Source organism: Salmo trutta, chromosome 3 (assembly GCF_901001165.1).
Source record: "Salmo trutta chromosome 3, fSalTru1.1, whole genome shotgun sequence".
Classification (NCBI taxonomy): domain Eukaryota; kingdom Metazoa; phylum Chordata; class Actinopteri; order Salmoniformes; family Salmonidae; genus Salmo; species Salmo trutta.
Window position 1 is genome coordinate 50940393 of NC_042959.1, and position 10636 is coordinate 50951028.

A 10636-nucleotide genomic window follows, 5' to 3' on the forward strand; every position below is an offset into this window, starting at 1 on the left:
GAGAGAAGAGATCCCTCATTTCCTCCAGATCCAGGGTCACAAATAGAGGTATTTAAAAAAGTACAAAACACACACCTTTCCCTGACACTTCGACTGGCAGCGGACACAGTGGAGAAGAACTATAACGGACCGATCTAGAACAGGAGCAGGTACAAGGTAGCCTGGTATCCAAACTGAATGTGCTGCGTTACAGGAAAATAGTGGTGAGCGCAGCGTTCAATCTGGTTTAACCAGGCTAGCTATGAGTATGATATAGGGTGACATGCAGAAGGGGAGCCCCAGAAAATGTGTTACCGTTTCCCAAGCATGACAGCAGTGCCAACAATTAATGGTGTAGAGATGGAAATAGCAACATTGAATCTAGATGATACAGTACAGTATCAAACCCATTGCACCTGTTGTGAGGGAATTGTTTGACTATGAACAGTAGAGTAAGAGCTGGGAGACCGACAGCTGCCGATAAGAGCTTTTTACATTGTCCAATGGCCTGTGTTCCGACCCTGAAAGTAGCTACCGGCAGTCCTGGGTGGCGAGATGTGACTGGGGCTCCCCCTGGAGGCCGGGGGGTTGACTAACGGAGACGTCATTTGAGATGAGCCAGGGACGGGGGGAGATCAAATCAAATTGTATTAGACACATGCGCCGAATACAACATGTGTTGACCTTGCAGTGAAATGCTTACTTACGATCCCCTAACTAACAATGCAGTTTAAATAAATATGGATGACGGCACCAACTACCCTGAGATCAATTCCAAATTATTCGCGATTCTTCCCTGCCGTCATCCCCCCTCCCTGAGGACCCCCCATCCTTGGAGCGCCCCCCTGAAACTCCAGGGCAGGGCACTTCAGCTCTTGCCTCTCCAGGTCTGCCAAAGAGCCCACAGGTTGATAATCCCCATCTTCTCCTTGAAGGTATGGAAAGAGAGAAGGCCCATTCAGAATCACAGGCTATAACAGCACAGGGCCACCAATGCCATTGACACCTCAGAACATTCAGAGTATAAAGGAATAACATCACAGACATTGAGAGAGGAGAAAGGAGGGTTAGTAGTTATTGGTGAGCAGAGGCGTAAAACAAGGAGATTGAGGCGGTTTAGCATATCCTGTTAGTATCGAGGCAGCCGTGCAAGAGTAGTCGTGGAAATCAAAGGCAATAAAGCACATGGAAGACAGACGACTGTGGGCCAGATCTGGTTGTTTGGTGACACATGTGGCTCAGTTCTGGCACCACAATGTGTCATATGGCCCAGATCTGGTTCGAATGTTAGAGATGCGAACTGGGGGAGGGTTGGCACTTTGCTTATGGGCCATCTCTGGCTTGAGTTGTGTGGCCCTAACAACTTCCCATAGTTATTGGGCTACTTTTGGTCTGAATGTGGGCCACATCCACCTTGCCAGGCAAGCTCTGGACATTTCATGCTATAGATCCACTTCAGTATCATAACACCAAGTGGTTAACTGGGCAAAATGGTACATCGTTATATTGTAGATTAGGGCCGAATTTGGGCCATCGTATAATTCTGCTGTCTGGGATGTGTGAGGGATGCTGTCTACCACTGAGACTTGTTGGGATTGGGGCTGGGTTGTTTAGGAACCTTACCGTGCTCTCCTCTAGAATGGAGTTAGAGCTTCTGGGCTCAAAGTTTGTCTTAAGCTGTGCAAGAGTAAGGGAAGAGAAAGAGACAGAAGGCAGAGAAGCGATGAAGCAGAAAACAGTGGTCTGGAAAGGCTATGGTGGCAGCTAATCCAGTGGTACTGGGACTCTCAAGCTAGGCCAGTAGTTGGCTGAGGAAATTTACATTTTCTCTAACATAAGAGGTTATATAGGTTAATCTCCACGGAACATCCCTTAATCTACATCAAAATAGGTACATGAATTGAACGGGTGTTACAAATCCCTTTTGGCCCTGCAGTCTAGGGGGGGATGGATACGAGACCCATAACAAATCATTATAGTGACAAGTAACAGTGAGAACAAAAAAACCACAGACAACTGAAATCTACCGTCAAACACTACAGGTTTATTTTTAAACACACGGTAATGGGGGTGTGAGAAAAGGGGCTGAGCTGGACCCAAGCAAAGAAACAATAATCCAAAACACCCCTAAACTAGCCTACTTCAACAACAGCTAGCTAACTAAACAAAAATACAGTGGGTGGTCCACCCAGTTCTAACTAGAGTACTTAGACAAAGTATTCCTACGGGTAATGTAGGCCCATGGGCGTCTTGTCTTGGTATCCCTTTTCTCACCAAACATACAAACAGTCAACACTTTAACAAAAACAATACTCAGGTGGGATGGACAAAGTGACATGTAGTTGCAAAAACAAAAGAGAGAGAGAGAGAGAGAGACTTGACTTTTTGTCTTTCTTTATTGAACCATTCTCATTTCATTTAAAACTCACCACCCAACCTCCCCCTTAAAAATAAAACCAAAAATACATCCTGTGATGCATACATGTACCATACTCGCCTTTCCAGCAACCACATGATACAAACCAACATCACAATACTCAAAACAATACCCACTCCTACAACCGTATATCCAAAACATCTTCCCCAGCTATACAGACAGCCCCCCCAACACACCATATCTCCTGAAACATCTCCACACTTTTTATCATTTTATAGAACTCAAACTCAACCCTAAGGCGCGCAGAGACCATCCCATTAAACAATAGTAAAGGGTCTGTTATCCCCCACCTTTGACCCTGTTCCTCCTTGTTAGCCAAATAGACAACTTCGCCTGAGCAAACAGAAAATTCAACAAAACACATTTGGCCTTCTCCTTATTTGAATACCTGTATCCCATTATGAACACCCCAACAGTAAAGACCACCCCCAACCTCTCACACAGACATTCCAACAGAGACATTAATGGCATCAACCTGGTGCACACAGAAAACACATGGTGCACTGTTTCTTTCATTTTACAGAAAGGACACTCCTGCCCAACTCCCGGTTGAACCCGTGCCAGCCAGCTGTTAGTGGCCAGGGCTCCGTGTAGAACGCTCCACTGGAGGTCCCCTGACCTCTTTGGTGCTGGGGATTTGTAGAGCCCCCTCCATCTAAAACCCACCATACTCTCCTCCCCACATACCCCCTGCCACTGATGTGCCTTTACTCCTGTTAGGTCCCGAATGTTCCTAACCTTAACGCATAGGTTGTAGAGGGCTTTTACCTCCCACCCCTTCAAACTCGCCCAGGCTCGGAGTGTTAAAATCTAACAAGTCCTCCAGACCCCCTTGCCAGTCTCCAGTCTCTGCCGTCACCTGCAGTGGCGGAAAACTTGGTGGCCCCTCTCTCCTTTGGCTGCTCAAACATCCCTCTTACCGGCTCAGACAGTGCCTCCTGGACCTCCTCCAGGAATCTCTCCAGCAGCCTAAGAGACATTATCCCTGTTTGCTGTGCCAAGACTTCCGGGCTTTTCCACCCCTCCTCTCCCAGCAGTCTCAAGTCACCCAGCCTTTTTACACCCCCTGCCATCAGTTGTCTCTGCAGGGTGGCCGACTGGACCGATCTCAAAAGGATGGCTGGGTTGTGGAAGATAGGCTCCTCCCACACCCCACACCCACAGCCCAGGCTCCACACCCCCTTCTCGTGTGGGCCTTAGCAGCTGCCAGGCCCTCAGCACCCCAGAGTAAAAGTCTGAGAGACCTGCTGTACTCAGCCTCTCCAGCTTCATGAGGAACAGCTGCCGATCCAAACCTAATCCGCCAGCTCTCCTCAGCAGCGCGCATGCTGGTTCCCTCCAGCCAACATCAGTATGGTACAGCAGTCTCTGCACCGCCTTTAGCCGGAACGCAGCCATCCTGCTCTCCAGTTCCACCAGGCCCTGTCCTCCTTCATGGACGGTCATATACAACACTGCTGCCCTCAGCCAGTGATGGCCCGACCAGAAGAAGTCCACCAGCTTGCGTTGCAGGTCTGCGAGCAGACCGGCGGGGGGGGGGGGGGGGGGTTGAGGACAGCCAGTTTATGCCACAGGGAAGATGCCACCAGGTTGTTAATTATCAGCACCCTCCCTCTATATGACACTTGGGACAGGAGCCACCTCCACCTGGCCAGTCTTGACACCACTGCCTGTGACAGCCCCTCCCAGTTCTTCCTGACCCACCTCTCCGAGCCCAGGTACACCCCCAACACTTTAAGCCCTTCACAACCCCACTGCAAACCCCCTGGAAGCAGAGGAGGAGCCCTATCCCCCCATGCCCCGCATAACAGAGCTTTGCTCTTGCCCCAGTTTACCTTAGCTGAAGAAGCTCCCTCGTACACCTTCAGACTGGTCTCCAGTGCCTGCATATCTTGGCCATCCCTGACCATCACAGAAACATCATCTGCATATGCTGACACTGCTATTCCTGTCAACACATCCATGCCTGTCCAGCACACTCCCTGCAGTCTCCTGCGTAGCAGTCCTAAAAAAGGCTCAATGGCTAGTGTGTATAACTGCCCAGATAGAGGGCATCCTTGTCTAATGCCCCGTCTCACCCAGACTGGCCTACTGAACCCCCCTCTCACCTTGACCATGCATGACGCCCAAGCATACAACAGCTTCACACAGGTCAAAAAACTCCTCCCAAACATCACATTAAACAGATACTCATGGTCCACTCTATCAAAAGCCTTCTCTTGATCCAAAGAGACCAGTCCGAAGTTCACATTAGACCCTCTCGACAAGTCCAACATGTCCCTAATTAAGAACAAGTTGTCCGTGATTGAGCGTCCCGGTACACAATATGTTTGGTCCTTATGTACTATCGAGTCCAAGTGGGACTTCAGTCTGTTAGAGAGGACCTTGGCAAATATCTTGTAGTCCGCACAGAGCAATGCCACAGGCCTCCAGTTCTTAAGTTCACACAAGTCCCCTTTTTTGGGCAGGAGAGTCAGAGCCGCCCGACGGCAGCTCATCGGCAACTCCCCTACCCCGACGCATTCACGCAACACGCAAAAGAAGTCCCGTCCAACTATTCCCCAGAATTTTTTATAAAACTCCACTGGGAGTCCATCAACCCCCGGTGCACGACCGGTGGACATCTGGGTTACGGCCTCTGCCAGTTCATGGGACAACAGAGGAACGTCCAAATCATCCCTCTGTGCCAGAGAGAGTTTAGGGAGTCCTGTGAACAAGACCTGAGCACACACAGGATCACACTCTTCTGCCCTATACAATTCAGTATAAAACTCCACAGTCCGCTCCCGCATCTCACCCACCACAGAGGTCACCCGCCCATCAGACAGCCGTAGACAATGCATACCCTTGGCTTCACTGCTCTGTCTTTCCAAACCAAAGAAGAAGGAGTTGGGAGCATCCATCTCCTTGAGCATGGAGAATCTAGCTCTTACAAGTGCTCCCTTTGCTTTAACCTGGAAAAAACTGCCCAGGTCCCTGCGTAATTCAGCTAAATTAGCCTGGAGGCCTACATTGCCTTGCCCCACCATCTGTACCTCCATCTCACTAATACACCGCTCTAGTTCCCCCCAAAACTCTCCTAGCCTCTGAGGATGAGAGAGCTGTGTACTGTTGACAGAAAAGCCGAATTTGGACTTTCCCCACATCCCACCATTGGCTCAGAGACTCATAATCCTCTATTCGCTGCCTCCACCTTTCCCAGAAGGTCTGGAAACCTGCGCAAAAAGTGGCATCTTGTAAGAGCTTTACATTGAATTTCCAATAGGATGCCTGCCGGGGCCCCTGGTGAAATAGACAGCCGAGCCATGGTTATATGATGATCGGAAAACCCACCGGGAGAATGGTAGCGCCCAACAGCCTATTGCTCCGATTCCTAGACATATAAAACCGATCAAGTCGGGCTGCACTCACCCTAGCCCCAAAAACCTTCACCCATGTATACTGTCTTGTGTTCGGATGTTTAGTTCTCCAAACATCCACTAGGTCAAACTGATTATAATATCCCTTAACACTCCCACTGACACTGAATGAGGCTCTTCCCCATTTCTGTCTTTTGTAAAATCCATTGTGCAGTTCCAGTCCCCTCCAACCACCAGTGGTCTCCTCAGGCGCTACCTGTGAGAGTTCCTGTCTAAGACTCCAAATAGAACCCCTCTTTCTCTCCCTGTGTTAGGCGCATACACATTTATAAAGACAAACCCCATGTTGTTAATTTCTGCTTTAACAACAAGGAGCCGACACCCCCTACACACCTCCTTTGAGGAGCAAATTTTTACAGACAGACCCGTGCAAAAAGGACTGCCACTCCTGCACTAAGATTTGTCCCATGGCTCAACACACTTGCCCCTTTTCCACCAGAGCCCCCAATCGACTTCATTCAACACATCACTATGTGTCTCCTGCAAAAAACAACACCTGTACTTTTTTTGTTTACATATTCACCCAACACGCTCCTCTTTCCAGCATCTTTGGTGCCATTTATATTGAGCGAGCCTACCCGAAGAGTCTCCATAAGAAGTGGGAGAAAAGCCAGCAGAGAAAGAGACCAATAGCAAAGCTCAAAAACCCCAGTGTCAGAAAGAAAATATACATCTAAACAGTGTCCGAAGGTAGACCCTTACGCACTGTTGTGACCCACTTCCTCAACCTAAACGGTTTCCTGGGTGAGAGGACACCATGCCCTCATTTCTCACAGCATGTTGTACTGATCGTACAAACTTTCTTGAATCAGGGAAAAAAGCCTCAAGATTGACTTTTTTCCCCTTGGTCTCATTCAGGAACCTTGTCAGTTCCCTCACCGTGTACTTAGACCCCTCTGCTTGACTGGCTTTCAGCTCCGGGCCCATTGAAGAGGAGTCTGAAAAGAATAACTCCTCATCCTCTTCCTCAGACTCACTTTCCTCCTCATCTCTATCTCCCATCCTGACCACCTGCCCTTCCTCTCTGGTCAGGGCATCTCCCACAGCAACAGGTAAAGTTTCCATTGTGCCTTTAACCACACCCTTTTTCCTTTTCCGCTTGGCACCCTCCTCCTCCCCCCTAGTCTCTTACACTTCCCACTGTACTCTCCTCATCCACTGTCATAACCTGACTAGACCTAGCATCCTCTACACCACCCTCCATATCATAGCTAAGCCCAGCCTCCACTACCCCCACCATCTCTAGCCTGACTAGACCCAGCCTCCACTACCCCACCATCTCTAGCCTGACTAGGCCCAGCCTCCACTACCCCACCATCACTAGCCTGACTAGGCCCAGCCTCCGCTACACCAGACCAGCTCTAGTCTGACTAGACCCAGCCTCCACTACCCCACCATCTCTAGCCTGACTAGGCCCAGCCTCTGCTACACCACCATCTCTAGTCTGACTAGACCCAGCCTCCGCTACACCACCATCTCTAGTCTGACTAGACCCAGCCTCCGCTACACCACCATCTCTAGTCTGACTAGACCCAGCCTCCTCTACCCTACCTCTCTTGCCTTACTAGACCCCGCCTCAGCTACCCCACCATTCTTGGTATGAATAGGCCCAGCCTCTGGCTGTCTGCATCTCATTACCCCCTGCACTTTGATCTCGATTTCCCCACCAGCCGCTTGTACCCCCTCACTTGTGTCTACGGCCTTTATGTGGGCATGCAAAGCTCTATGCCCCAAATCCCCACACTCAAAACACCGTAGACTGTCTGTGCTGGCAACACCCTGCATAGAGCACCCTCCCCATGCCTCACTTAAAATGCACATTTAGCTGTTGCTCATTGTTGTTAAGAAACATAAACACTTGCCTCCGGAACGAAACAACGTGCTTAACAGCAGCTGCCTGAAAACCTGCCGACCAGTACACGAAACCCGCTAGCAACTTACCAAAACGACTCAGCTCTTTCCTGATCTGATCGTCCGTAAATAAACGGAGCTTGTTCATTGCCCTAGCTGTGGGTAATAAACCACAGCTTTGTTCATTCTAGAAGCAGAATGTATAATTCAGCTCCTACCTGTTCGCCGACGCGAGCAGAACCTCCTCCACCTTAACTCCATTCTCAGGAACACACCTGAATCCATGCCGTATAGACAGCGTCTCCTCCGCGCTAGGCTGAGAAGCCATCGCGCATACCACACCTTGCAAACCCCAGAAAACTTACTCTGTCCTCTTCCACCCAAACACTCAAACTCCCAAAATTCCCAGACACACACACACAGACAGACAGACAGACAGACAGACAGACAGAAGAGAGAGAGAGAGAGAGAGAGAGAGAGAGAGAGAGAGAGAGAGAGAGAGAGAGAGAGAGAGAGAGAGAGAGAGAGAGAGAGAGAGAGAGAGAAGAGAGAGAGAGAGAGAGAGAGAGAGAGAGAGAGAGAGAGAGAGAGAGAGAGAGAGAGAGAGAAGAAGAGGAGAGAGAGATAATGAACACAAAGATTGATCTGGAGAAAAAAACAACTGACTGGGTTTTTAAACCAAGGGAAAGGGATATGATTGGGTGAGGGAAGAGGAGCAGGTGTCTTCTGTTTGGGGACTGATTGATGACTGATTGGGGATGATGATTGTCACCTGTGGGGGAAAGGAGAGAAAGAAATACAAATACAGGATACACACTATGTGTATCCGTAACAACGGGTATAGTATCAGCAACGGGTAAATTATTATTATCATGTTCATCATCATGTCTCACCACTTTCTTTCTCAGACATTGTTTGTCCTTCTTGACTGTGCTGTAGTACAACGCTGGGTTCTCCAGTTTTAGAGACCAGGTACCGCCCAGGGTTGCCATTCTCTCTGGGGGGTGAGTCACAAGATCAGACTCGGTCTCATGGCCAATAACTCAGGGCGACACTCCAAGCCTGGGCATCCATTTTAAAACAAGTGCCTGTTTCCCAACGTAGTTAATAATCTTACATTTTATGGTTGATGGTTGACGTTCATGGTTATTGTTTCAAGGGTTTAGTTGTGGTTGAGCTGGCACATTGTCTTGGAGCGACTTTCTGTAAAAGCTTTCGTCGGAAATTTCAATCAAATTTATTTATAAAGCCCTTTTTACACCACCGATGTCACAATGTGCTATACAGAAACCCAGCCTAAAACCCCAAACAGCAAGCAATGCAGATGTAGAAGCACGGTGGCTAGGAAAACTCCCTAGAAAGGCGGAAACCTAAGGAGAAACCTAGAGAGGAACCAGTCTGAGGGGGGGGCCAGTCCTCTTCTGGCTGTGCCGGGTTGAGATTATAACAGTACATGGCCAAGATGTTCAAACGTTCATTGATGACCAGCAGGGTCAAATAATAGTATAATCACAGTGGTTGTAGAGGGTGCAACAGGTCAGCACCTCAGGAGTAAATGTCAGTTGGCTTTTTATAGCCAAGCATTCAGAGTTAGAGACAGCAGGTGAGCTAGAGAGAGAAAGTTGAAAAGAGTAGGTACGGGACAAGGTAGCATGTCCGGTGAACAGGTCTGGGTTCCATAGCTGCAGGCAGAACAGTTGAAACTGAAGCAGCAGCACAGCCAGTGTGGACTGGGAACAACAAGGAGTCAACAGGCCAAGTAGTCCTGAGGCATGGTCTAATAAACTATTGCAGCATAAATACTGTGATATATGCTATAATTCTGAAGCATCGTAGTTAAGTTATTTTTAGCATAGCAGGCTAAGGATACAAAGCAGTATCAAAGCAGGGAAAAGAACCTGCAAACTTTCGGCTACGGTTAGACTGGCTTGCTAACCCAATCCACCAGGCAGCCATTTTGGATCTCCATCTCAGAGGATTTCAGAAATGGGACTAGGGATGGCAAATTAATTGAACTCGCTCTGGCGTTAGCATAACTTATGATTTCACGTTGTCCATCGTTCAATCATTTCCGCTAATGAATACACAGGTGTTTTAGAATGGATGGCTGGCTGAAGGGTTTCCTTATCGTCAATTCAAACAGGAAATTACTACCTGTAACTCGCATTGACCCCTGTCACAGTTAGTGAAGGGTGGATACTCACTTCTTGTTGTTATGGCCCACATATCTCACTGCTGCGATGATGAAGGCGATGACAGCCACTCCAACGATGGTGCCAACGATCCCTGCCATCATGTACTTCTCTAACATCGGACAAGCACATCATATTGAAGACAGTGTAGGAACAGAAAATACAATTTAGCTAGGTACTATAACGTATTTACATTCAAGATAATGCCATTGCCATATCAAGCCAATGGGGTAGCCAGTTGGTGCTGTTACTTATACAGTCAACCTAGATATCATATAAAGGTACTACACTTCTGATTTCAGTTCTATCTCTCATGTATGCTTGGCTATACAATGTTTTGCATTTTAATTGTATGCCTTTGTTTCTGTGTTTAACGATAAACCTGAACTTGTGTACTCACACTACTGCTGTAACTCCAGATAAAAGCTCTCCGACCTGTACATGTTGCTGACGCTGCAGTGCCCAGGTTGCTCACCCTTCTCCCGTAGTTTTATCATGCCCATGGACATGTGGCCATCCATGTGCATGTAGTAGTTGTAGAGGCCGTCTGTGTCGTTGATGTTCTTGTCGGGGAGGTAGCACTCAATGATGGGCTCAGGGTTACCCGTAGCCAAGAAAACACACTGGACTCCTTCCCTCACCACTGTGCACATGGACTCTTCCAGAATGAGAGTTGCATCTGAAGAGAGGTATGACTGATATGTAGAGTTGCGATGGTGTAGTGTGGTGTAATGTGGTACAATACTATTCTATTTTTA

At 48.4% G+C, this 10636-nt stretch overlaps 1 pseudogene; it reads right to left on the bottom strand.

Moving 5' to 3' along the window:
* Positions 1–758: 758 nt before the first annotated feature.
* Positions 759–10636, bottom strand: part of LOC115165524 (myelin-associated glycoprotein-like) — a 14033-nt pseudogene continuing 4155 nt past the window's right edge.